This window comes from Tupaia chinensis, unplaced genomic scaffold (assembly GCF_000334495.1).
Source record: "Tupaia chinensis unplaced genomic scaffold, TupChi_1.0 Scaffold000602_1, whole genome shotgun sequence".
NCBI lineage: Eukaryota > Metazoa > Chordata > Mammalia > Scandentia > Tupaiidae > Tupaia > Tupaia belangeri.
In genome coordinates this window covers 298,615-311,208 of record NW_006160120.1, presented here as the reverse complement: position 1 = coordinate 311,208, position 12,594 = coordinate 298,615, and the positions used below count along the sequence as shown (strand labels likewise).

At 45.5% G+C, this 12,594-nt stretch overlaps 1 pseudogene; it reads left to right on the top strand.

Moving 5' to 3' along the window:
- The window catches only part of LOC114009686 (cleavage and polyadenylation specificity factor subunit 5 pseudogene), a 16,223-nt pseudogene that overhangs the window by 3,048 nt on the left and 581 nt on the right, over positions 1–12,594 (top strand).

Genomic DNA, 12,594 nt, shown 5'->3' with positions numbered 1-12,594 from the left:
GCGTGACCCACTATCACACAAAAAAAAAAAAAAAAAAAAAAAAATTCTAACAAACAAACAAAATCCCTGGGCCAGCTGATGGCATGATGGTTAAGGCAGCTGGATTCTACGTGGCAGCCACATGGTTCAAATCTTAGACCCAGCAACTTGTAAAACACAACAGTTACATGTGTGTGTGCCCAAAATCCTGAAAGGAGAACGGAGGAGAAGGGTAGGTATTCTCCCATATATTTAAGACTGCATTTGTTCACGTTATAAGGAAAGGAGTCTTCATAATTTTCTGCAACCACTTTTCTCACTTAACAATGTATCGTAGAAATCACTCCAGTTTAGTAGATACAGCTCTAACACATTTTTAAACGAATCATTTTATTAAACTTCATTTTATTTATTTATTTTAATTTGACCAGAGAGGGGCAGAGTGTGTGTGTGTGAGAGAGAGAGAGGGAAAGTGAGAGAGCAAGCCTTCAGGTCTGGGACTTGAACTGCAGTTGGCCATGTGGGAGTCTAGTGTCCTTAACCACATCACCTGCCAGCCCCCACGCATTCTTTCTTCCAAAGAACTTCTTCCTGTTTGTTTGTTTGTTTGTTTGTTTGTTTTATTTTACTGGCAGGTGCATGTGCTCATGAGAGAAAAAGAGAGAGAGGGAAGAAAGACGAGAAAAGTGAGAAACTACCTCCCGTGGAGGACGGTCATGCTGCAGTCCCTTCTCTTCTACTGTTCTATCCTTTCGGGCTTGGAGAATGCATACACACATGCCCACATGTGTTTCAAGTCACCGGGTTCAGGACTCGACCTGTGCAGCTGGCCATGGGGATCCAGTCATCCTCAACCACCACACCACTGACTGGCCCAAGAACTGCATAGTAGTCTTCGTGTAGACCGGTCACAACCGATTCAATCATTCTGTTGAACATTCAGGTTGTGTCCACGCTTTCACTACTGCAAAGCATGCCACAGTCACACCCTCCTTCTCCATGTATGCTGAGGCGCTTGTGTTTTTAGTCCCATGGAATGTGTTTCTATGTTTGGGTATATTATATTATAAATGCTAACTGGTATGTTCAAAATACGTTCCCGGAAACCTTGGGAAGTACACATTTGAAGAGACCTTGACTTCGCGTCTCTCCATCGCTCCTTGTTATCATTCATTTTAGTATGTGACGATTTGCTGGGTGAGAAGAGACATCTCGTTACCGCTCTCACTGACATCTCTCCGATTCTGAGTGAAGCTGCACATCCTACCAGATGCATGTTAACATCTGAAGCTCCTCTTTCGTGAGCTGATAGCATCCGTCCTTTGCACATTTCTTCTAGCGAATCGTGTTTTCATAGCAACTTCATTTAATCACGTATTCAACTAACAGCCATGGAACATTGATTATCCGCCACATGTCAGGGCTATAGTATTGAGCTACAGAGTCCCAGTCCTAATAAACAGCCCCTCGTGCAATATCCGTGCTAGTCCTTTACTCTGAAATTCATATTGAAGTCGGCTCAGATGTCTAATTGTATCTCCAGGCTCCCCCCATAGACATGTCTAGCAGGATGAAATTATGATGGTTTTAGGCTTTACGCTATAACAACGTCTAAAATTTGTTAGAGCAGATAGAGCACTTAGTCAAATCCCCTCTGTAGCCTTCTGTTGGTACCCCACCCTCCCGCCTCCATACCCATTGCTTCCTTTCTCTCTTCAAGCACTTGGGGGCCTTCTGCCCAGGGCCTTTTATGGCTGCAAGAGTGTGTTTAGCCCTCGAGAGGAGCAGGTGCGAAGTGCCAAGTTAACGTCCCTGGGAGCAGCCTTCTACCAATGACAGATGAGGAGCTGGAGATAAATACTCCACTTAGGTGGGGTAACTAGGAGGTGTGTGTTCCGCACTGCCCAGCCAAGAGGAAGCCCCAGTGCCTGCACCGGGAGCCACTCCTGAGGTCGCTGCACGTGGCTGTCTTCCCTCTGAGGCTTCACTTGCCACTCCCTTCAGTGCTTCCTGGGGGTATCTCCCAAAATAAACTACTTGTACTTAGGTCTTTGTCTCCCTTTCTGTTTCTGAGAGAATCCAGCTAAGACACCTTGCTTTACAAATGAAGAACTAGCAGCCGGAAGCAGTACAGCTTGGTGGGAAGGCATGTGACCTCTGAAGTCACAGACCTGGTACAACCCCGTCCTGCTACCCACTGGTCTTGAGCATGTTCTTTTACTTATTTATTTTAAGTTTGCTCTCAGACTCGTGCTCTCAGGAGAGAGACAGAGGCAGAGAGAGAGAAAGAGGGAAAGTGAAAAATCACCCTCCGAGAGTGGCCGTGCCATAGTCCCTTCTCCTCTACTCTCCTCCTGGGATTTTGAGCACATGTGTGCACATACACACACACACACACACACACACACACACACACACACAAGCACCCGGCTTGATTTTCAGGCCTCCAGGTTTAGGACTTGAACTGTGGTGGGCTATGTGGGAGTCCAGCACCTTAACCACCTTGCCACCTGCTGGCCCCACTTCTGGAGATTTTTGGGCACACATATATACACACCCAGCATGTTTTTCAAACCGCCACATCTGGAACTCAAACTAGGCTTTTGATCATGTGAGATTCAGAGGCCTTAACCTCCACACCATCTGCTGGCCCAGTCTTGGGCATGTTCTTAACCTCTGATTTTCTCCTCTATAAAAGGGCCTAAGAGCTCACATGGTTATTATGAGGACTAAATTGCTTATGTAATTTTCTTGTCATAATGTCTAGCAAAAAAAAAAAATCGAATGGGGGACAACTGGGTTCTAGAGATACAAGCAGCTCACCTAAGGTCATGTAGGATACTAGGATCCTTATGTCCCGTTTCAGAAGATGCTACTCTTCTGTCTTCCCATGGGCCACAGACATTGCAGCCATGGTGTTCCCTTGTCCTAGGCTTTGAATACTAGACTTACAGGTGGATTGGGGCGTTTATCATCGCCATCCAGTGGGCTTTCTGTGATAGAGGAAATTATCTGTATCTACACCATCCAATATGGTAGCCACTAGCTACCTGGACCTGTTGAATACTAGTGCAGTGCGATCAAGAAAGTGTTGTTGGGTTTTTAAATTATATTTACTTTTTCTTTACTAGAGATTTTTGCTATAGGGCTTGTGCATTCACCAGAGAGACAGAAACCAAGAAATCACCCACACACACACACACAGGGGGGGATGGCCATGCTGCAATCCCTTCTCCTCCATTCTCTCAGGATCTTGGGCACGCACCCACGGGCTCCCAGTGTGAGTTTTAAGTCACCAGGTCTGGGACTCGAACCATGGTCAACTACATGGGAGTGCAGCGACGTAACCATTATGCCATTTGCTGGTCTATATTTACTTTTAATAAACATAAATAGCCACGCATAGCCTGCGGCTGTCATATTAGATAGTCAAGTCTAGAGAAAGGGGGTGAGGCAATGGTGGGAAGATTCTCTCTTGGTTCTTTTCTTCTCTATTCTCTCTTGTCTCCTGTTTCCCCTCCTAGCCGGAGCCGTTCATCCCCCTCAGCACAGCACTCTGCCTCCCTCCTTTGTATGTGCTAGTTTTCATGGGAGGAAGCAGCAGGGGCTGTGACAACTGCTGTAGTTTCATACACCCAGCAAGGTGAAGCAAACTCCTTTGTGATCCCCACAGTGAAAGACAAGACGAATACCTGCTATAAATAAGGCTGAATAAAGATCCTTTTCTAGGTGGCTTCCATTGTTCCCTCTTCCCGTCTAGTATTCACGCTGAGATAATTTCCAGCTTCTCAGATCTTCCATAGTTATAAAACATACCATTACCTCGTTTTCATTTCATTAGATTTTCAGATCACAAGACTACTTTGATCCTTCCCAAGTTCATCATCAATGGTTTCAAAATAATGCCTCTTTCTGTTTCAGCACGAGCCCAACACAGAACTTCCTACTGGTATATTCTTTTATCTCCTGCTTCCTACTTTTTACTCTCGTGTCTAGACAATAGCAGCTAATGGAGTTTCCGAATGCCAGTGTGTATTTCATACCCATGAAGATTCTCTCCGCAGGGCTCTGTCACCCCACTAACCACCAGTAAAAGTAGCGATTTCTTTCCAAACCATCCAGTCCTGACGGATGGTCTGAAAGGTCTGCCTGAGTCATATGTTTGATAAACCATCAGCTCTCTCAGGCCAGCTTGCCCTGGTACCTTTAATTAACTCTGTAGGGTTCAATGGAACATGTGGGCTTTGCCGTCTTGCAGACATGGGTTTGAATCCTACTATGTTGCTTAACAGTGAGAAAAAAAAAATTAACCTCTTTGAGTCTCAGTTTTCCCATGTGGGCCTTAGGTGGTTTACCTATTCTTCTGAGCCTCAGTTTGCTCATTTATAAAATGAGAAGAAGAATACCAATGTCCAATGTTGTCGGGAGGAATAAATAAGGCGATACAGATATAGGTAGGTAGATAGGTAGAGTGATACAGATAGACATTCCTCAGTACAATGTTTGACTCAAAAAAAAAAGCATTCACTTCTTTTTTTTTTTTTTTTGGAGAGGTTTTTGCTATAGGGCGCGTGCGCTCGCCAGACAGACAGAGAGAGACATAGAGACAGAAAGCGAGAAATCACCCCCCGGGGGGATGGCCACGTCACAATCTCTTCTCCTCCATTCTCCTCTCGGGATCTTGGGCACACACGCACACATGCCCGGTGTGAGTTTTAAGCCACCAGGTCCAGGACACAAACCACGGTCGACTACGTGGGAGTCCAGCGACATAGCCATTACGCTAACTGCTGGTCCCAAAAGCATTCACTTCTTAGTATGCTTTGAAGTGAGCTTCTCATCTCATCATTGACTTCTTTCTTCAGAGCAGAGCTCTTAAATTTTGTGCATGTGTTGTGGGCTCCTCTGGCTCTCTGGAGAACTCTCTGAGCCCTTCTCAAAACAATATGTGTAAATGCATAAAATGTGATAAGTAGAGTTACAGAGAAAACCAATTATATTGAAATACAGTCATCAAAATATTAAGACCAATGTGTGATGTAGCACTGTGTGTGCTTCTTTATTCATGGACTTTATAACAAGATCTAGTAGCAAATCTAAAACCTTCATAATTTCAAAGTAGCGATGAGTGCAAACAATAATTCAAGACAGCTGCAACAAATGTAAGGTGATATGAAACAGAGGTAACTGTAATTTCTATTGGAGACAATGTAACGGGCCCTGTTGGTTCAACTGCAGTTTATTGCCTACATTTATAATCAAAAGAAAGGCTCGATCGGCCAGAAGGTGGCGCCCTGGTGAAATGTCATGTGCTTCAAAGCTGACTCGCACAGGAAGATTCCCAATTTGCATCCAATGACCTCCGTGTGTATGCCAGGCATGCATGTGTCCAGGATCAAACCCTGGCTGAGGTAGTGAGTGGATCACAGTGTCAAGACCCTGTGGGAGAAGCTGTCTCTATCTCTGTCTCTGTTGTTCATATAAGAAATGAAAAGCCAGTTCCTTGCCTGGTGGTTGGGACAGCCAGATCCAACATGTCCGCGCAGTTCAAGTTACTATGTGTGCATGCCCAAAATTCCAAAAGGAGGGGGAGATGGAAGGAGGGATGGCAGCATGACCATTCCCTGTGAGGGGTGCTTTTTCCTCTCCCTCTCTGTCTCTCTCTGCATGCACATGTGCCCTCTAATAAAATATAATAATAATAATAATAAAGAAAAAAATTTGAAAAAGAAAACAAATACTTAATTTCAGTTAGCAATTAATGAAAATAAGGAGGTAGGGTTTTTTCTCCTTTTTTTTTTTTTTTTAAGAGAGGGATTTTTGCTATCGGATACATGCACTCACTGGAGAGATCTTGGGCACATACACACACATGCCCAGCATGATTTTCAGGCCACTGGGTCCAGGACTCGAACTGCAGTCAGCCATGTGGGAGTCTAGCAACATACCCACAGTGCCGTCTGCTAGCTCCTTCTGGTTCTTCTGGCTGCTCTTTCAGAGATCTGAGCTCCATGTAAGCAGCCCAGATGCTCGGAGGCCACCACGGTATGAAGAAGTCCAAACTAGGGAACCAGCAGTTAGCGTAATGGCTATGTCGCTGGACTCCCATGTAGTCGACCACGGTTCGTGTCCCGGACCCGGTGGCTTAAAACTCACGCCAGGCGCGTGTGCGTGCGTGCCCAAGATCCCGAGAGGAGAATGGAGGAGAAGGGATTGCGGCGTGACCATCCCCCCTGGGGGGTGATTTCTCGTTTTCTGTCTCTATGTCTCTCTCTGTCTGTCTGGCGAGCGCACGCGCCCTACAGTGAAAATCTCTCCAAAAAAAAAAAAAGAAGTCCAAACTAGACCATGCAGAGAGATCGTGTGGGGAGGCCCAGAGGCAGTGAGAAGAGAGGGAGAGACCCAGCCAGCTACTGCAGATCCAGCCCCCTGCTACCCCTAATACAGCCGCTGTCTAACTCTGAGCTTGAACTGCTTAGCTGGGCCCTTCCTGAAATCCCGACTCCCAGAAACTATGAACAGGAATAAAATGGTTGCTTTATACCATGAAGTTTTAAATCTAGAGCTTTCTTCTTCCAGATTCTGTCTATCTCCACTGACTTGGTCAATTATCCAGTTTTAACCTTCATAAGGAAAATTTAACGTTCTCTGGGGAACCCTGAAAGTTGGTGACACCAGCAAATGGCATTTGGGTGTGATATCAATACCATTTTAATTACCTAGCTCAGTGGTTTGCAAAGCTGGAAGTGCTTTTAAAAAAGATACAGATTCTGAAGTCCTACCTTAGACTCACTGAACCAGAATCTCCAGGAAATGGTGAGCCATTGACTCAACTGACTGGTCTTCCTTTCTGCTGTGGCCCCTTTCCGTATGATAATTACGCTTCTATTCTGTTGCTATACCCAGCACATGGAGGCAAATTAAGAGACGGATCTTTTGAGAATTTCAAATGAAAGGAAGCATTAATCAGATTCCTGATCATCTGAGGAGCACAAACAAGATTCATTATTCACATTAAAGATAATTCTCTTTAAGTATTTTCACAAATATATTTCATGTGACTCTGGAAACAGAATGACTGAATTTATTCCATCTAGATTAACAGTCATTGAAACACTTGTGAGTTGCCTCGAAAAGAGACAGACAGGGGTCAGCCCATGGCTCAGTGGTTAAGGCAGCAGGAGCTCACACAGACAACTGTGCGGTTTGAGTCTTGGACCCAGTGGCTTGAAAAAGAGGCTGGGTATGTGCGCGTGCACGCACAAAATCTTGTAAGGACAGAGAAATGGAGAAGGGATTGCAGTGTGACCATGCCCCCTTGAGGGTGCTTTCTCATTTTCTCTCTCTCTTTCTCTCCCTCTGTCTCTCCTGTGAGTGCATGCACCCTTTAGGAAATTTTTAAAAAGAAAGAAAGATCACAGAAATAATGGATAGCCCTGTGATTGATCCTCCAGTAAAAACAATGTTGTATGATAAAGAAGAGACACAACAGTGGTTTGGAGGGGGACCAGCAGATGGTGTGATGGTCACATCGCTAGACTCCTACATAGTTGACCACAGCTCAAGTCCTGGCTTAAAACTCACACCAGGTGAAAAACAAACAAAAGGAAAGGAAAGGAACGAAACAAGTGCATGTGCGTGCATACCCAAAACCCTGAAAGGAGAATGGAGAAGAAAGGGTTGCAATGTGGCCATGCCCCCTGAGGGGTGACCTCTCACTTTCTGACTCTCTGTCTCTGCCTCCCCCTATAGCAAAAATATCTCTCTCTAAAAAAAAAAAAAAATATGGTTTGGAGAGGGTATTTGGTGTTGAGGTACCTTGAGAAGAGAAAGAATGTAATTATACCTACTCGTGGCATCATACCTCAAAGTTAATTTGAATAGGATTAAATGATTTAATTATTTTAAAAGAATTACTATCATTATTTTCTAATTTAACCAGAGAGAGAGGGAAAGTCAGAAAGCAAGCCACCAGGTCTAGGACTTGAACTGTGGTCAGCCATGCAAGAGTCTAGCAACTTAACCACCATGCCACTTGCCGGTCCTGAATGATTTAATTATTAAAAGATTTCAAAAAGTGAGGCATGATAAAGTTAAAATATATATATATATCGTTTTCTAGTGAGAAGAAAGCCCAGTCAAAAATAAGTCAGAAGCGCTATGTTCCTTCTGGGGGCTTTAGGGAAAAATCTGTTTGCCTTTTCCAGCTTCTAAGGACTGCCTGCTTTCCTTGGCTTGTGACCCATTCTTCCATCTTCAAAGCCTGAATGTAGCCTCTCTCTCTCCCCCCTTCCCTTCCTCCCTCCTCTGTTCTTTTTTTCTTTTAATTTGCTAGAGGGCACAGATGCACTCCAGAGAGAGACAGATAGAGAGAAAAATGAGAAAGCACCTCCCATGAAGAATGGTCATGCCACAATCTCTTCTCCCCCATTTCTCCTTTCGAGACTTTGGGCATGCACACACACACTCCCAGCGTGTTTCCCAGACCACCGGATCCAAGACTGAAACTGCGGGGTCAGCCATTCGGGATCCAGCTGCTTCACCACCACACCACCACCTCCCTCCTCTATTTCTGCCATCATGGCTCCTCTCACTCTGAGCCTCCTGCAACTCCCTTAAAAGGACCACTGTGAGGGCCAGCAGTTGGCGTAATGGCTATGTCGCTGGACTCCCACATAGTCGACTGTGGTTCGAGTCCTGGACCCGGTGGCTTAAACTCACGCCAGGTGCGTGTGCATGCATGCCTAAGATCCTGAGAGGATAATGGAGGAGAAAGGATTGTGGTGTGGCCATCCTCCTGGGGGGTGATTTCTCACTTTATGTTTCTCTCTATCTGGTGAGCGCATGCTCCCTATAGCAAAAAACTCTAACCCTAAAAAAAAAAAAAAAAACAAACAAACAAACAAACAAACAAAAAAAAAAAAACACTGTGATTACATTGGGTTCACCTGGATAATCCAAGTCTTTCTCCCCATCTCAAGATCAATGACATTTGCAGAATCTTTACTGCCGTGTAAGATGACACATTCAAGGGTCCAGGATTGGAACGTGTCTGTCTTCGGTGGGCCATGGTTCTGACTACCACAGGGGAATAGAGCTGTACTGACACGATGTTTGCATCATAGAGTGAGGCTACAAACCAGGTGACCCTGCCAAAGGGACTCCCTGATTCCTAGCAGCAGTTCTAGGGTGGTGATCCAGCGGTTCTAGGGTGGTGATCCAGCAGTTCACTGGTCACTTCTTTCAACATACAACAGAGCTTGCCAGGTTTGGGCAGTACCATCTGGATCTACTTTGTTTTACAGAATCTTGCTTCCAGGAGCTGTTAGCTCTGTTGGGGCTCACCAGGAACCTAATATAGTCACAACAAAGCCACCTGTACCACCCAGCCAATGTCCTGGGGAACCAGGACTCAATGAAAAGCTTCCAGTGACATTTATGTGAACATAGTCCATGAGAATCCAAGGGCTTCTGATGCATAGCACAAGCAAATTTATAAAAAGACTCAAAGTGTGATGTCATGAACCTATAGAAAATGAGATCTATGAGCTAATGAGCGCACAAAGTTCTAAAATCTTTCTGGGTGAATGTGTACTACCACATTGTATTTAACTTATTCATACTGACCTTTTGAGGTATGTACTATTCTTGACCCCTTTGTACAAGTGGGGAGAGAGAGGTGCAGGGATATTCAAGAACAAGCCCAAGTTTGCCCAGCTATGAAGCAGGAAGCCAAGTAGTGAACAAAGACTATTGTGAGTCCACAGCTACATTCTGATCCACTGAGACTTCAGTGATGGCAAATTCTCTCTTGAACCAAGAAAGTTAGAGCCTGGGCAATCTGTTGGCATGACACGCTGGGTAATCTTCCAAGCCAGCACAGGCATTAGAGGGTTAAAAGGCATGTAAAAGGAACAGCAGTTGGCATAATGGCTATGTCGCTGGACTCCCATGTAGTCAACTGTGGTTCGAGTCCCAGACCCAGTGGCTTAAACTCAAGCCGGGCGCGTATGTGTGCATGCCCAAGATCCCAAGAGGAGAATGGAGGAGAAGGAATTGTGTGGCCATCCCCCCTGGGGGGTGATTTCTCACTTTCTATCTCTGTGTCTTTCTCTGTCTTTCTAGCAAGCACACACACCCTACAGCAAAAACCTCTCAAAAAAAAAAAAAAAAAAAAAAAAAAAAAAAGCTTGTAAAGGGGCTGGCAGTTAAGGGTGCTGGGCTCCCACGTGGCTGACCGTGGTTTGAGTCCTGAACCTGGTGGCTTGCTTTCTCACTTTCTCTCTCTTTGTCCTTCTCTGGTCAAATTTTAAAAGTAAATAACGTTAAATATTCTTTTTTTTAAATAAGCCTATAAAGTCATTAACCTGTAGCCCTCTGCCCTGCTCCTGATGACTCTCCCTACCTCTCTGAGACAGCTCCAGCTCCCAAGAAGTCCCACAAAAGCCAACAAGAAGAAATGCAGAATGTCTTGGATTTTATTAGGTCAGTGAGCCCTTTGAGAATTGGATTTGAGAGACAGTAACCTCTTTGCCTGGGGAAAATGCATTATGTACATCAGGTGGCGGGGTGGGAGGGTGGTTCTAATTTTTGAGGTTTTTTTTTTTTTTTTTTTTAATGCGAGCTGAAAAGGAAGCAATGTCACTTCTGCACATTCTTGCCAAAAATGTATAACCTGAACCTAACAATGACGGAACATCAGACAAGCCCCAAAGAGGGATGTTTTATGAAATAGACAACCTGTACGCTTGATAAATGTCAAGGTCATGAAAGACCAAGAAAGGCTGAAGAACGGTTGTAGATTAAAGGAGCCCCGAGAGACTTGAAAGTTAAAAGGAATATGTAACCCTAGATTGAATCCTGGGTCAGAAAATTGGTTTTTCTTTTGCTCTCAAGATCATTAATTGAAATAAACGGTAAAATGCAAATAAGATCTGTAGATTAGAAAATAAAGAGGCAGAGAGAAAGACAAGACAGAGAATGGTAAAATGTTCTCTTGGGAAGGGACCAGCAGCTGGCGTCATGGTTATGTCGCTGGACTCCCATGTAGTCGACCGTGGTTCCAGTCCTGGACCCGGTGGCTTAAACTCACACCAGGCGTGTGTGTGTGCGTGCCCAAGATCCTGAGAGGAAAATGGAGGAGAAGGGATTGTGGCGTGGCCATTCCCCCTGGTGGGTGATTTCTCACTTTCTGTCTCTCTGTCTCTGTCTTTCTGGTGAACATACATGCCCTACAGCAAAAAACCTCTCCAAGAAAAAAAAAATGTTCACTTGGGGAATCTGCTTGAAGAACACTTGGGAATTTTTTGTACAAGTTTTGGAACTTTTCTATAGATCTTTTTTAAAAATTCCACACCTTAGAGCCAGACGCTTTATTATGTAGTGAATGAAGATCACACTTAACCTGCAGTTTAGCTGAGAAGGTGGAGAAGGTTCTCCTGAGGTGACTCCCAGAGCAGGACGGCAAGAAGTTCCTACACTGCCTCTGAGTGCTCTGGAGAGGCAGGAAATCACGCAGCTCTGCTCTCCTGCCACATGGATTGAGATAAAGACCTGAAGCCCGGGTGTGTCTGCTCAAAGGTATTAGACACACCCTTGGCAGGGAGGGAATCTGAAGAAGGCTGTTTATCAAACCTTGGGGTAGCCAGATGATCAGCAGTAACCCTCGCTGAGGCAGTCTCACATGGGAAGAGTCCTGGTTCAGGTCCAGTGACCTCCCTGAGTATTCCAGCCACACGCCCGCCCCTGACCCAGGACTGTCTAACGACTGTGGTGTATTGTGGAGTTAAGGCCCCACTGGGGCACTGTCTGTCTCTCTGCCTCTCCCTCTCTTAGGAGAGATAAAGTAGGAAAAAATAGCTCAGAAGCCAGAGCCAGGTCCCCAACGAAGATGAGGAACAGCTACAGTACAGCTCTCCCCGTCACCTCAGGCCACTTTACAGTGGACAGAACAGTAAAGACGTCCCCAAAGGTTCTGAGAAAATGCGTGCCCTAACATTTTAACAAGCCAGGTTAGCATTCCATGACAAATACCACAGGCAGGCACTAACAAGGACTAAAGAAGTCATGGGATATAGCCCACATGAGCCTTCCTCGAAAAGAACTTAAGGATGAAAAATCAGCCAATGGTGTGAGTAATGCGTGGGGCCAGCAGGTGGCGTGGCGGTTAAGGTGCTGGACTCCCACACGGTCACTGTGACTCGAGTCCCAGACCAGGTGTCTGTAAAGTCACGCTGGGTGCACGTGCATGTGTGCCCCAAATCCGGAGAGAATGAAGAAGGGACTGCGACGTGGCCATCCCCTCAGGGGGTGAGTTCTCACTTTCCCTCTGTCTCTGTCTGTCTCCCCAGCAAGTCCACACACCTTTTGGCTAAATAAATAAATAAACTGTCCTTTTACTCTCAGGTCGATGGCGGGTGGCAGCTGATGACCAGGAAGCAGACAACGCTCCCCACATGGGAAAAAGCTCTCCTTTTCTGCTGGCCTTGGTGGTGGTGGTGGTGGGGGGGGAGTTGGGGATGATGTCAGCCAGGTAGGCAACAGGTACATGCAGCAGACCAAGCCCCTCACCCCAGAGCACCCCATCGATCCATACCCTCTTACGGATTATACTTT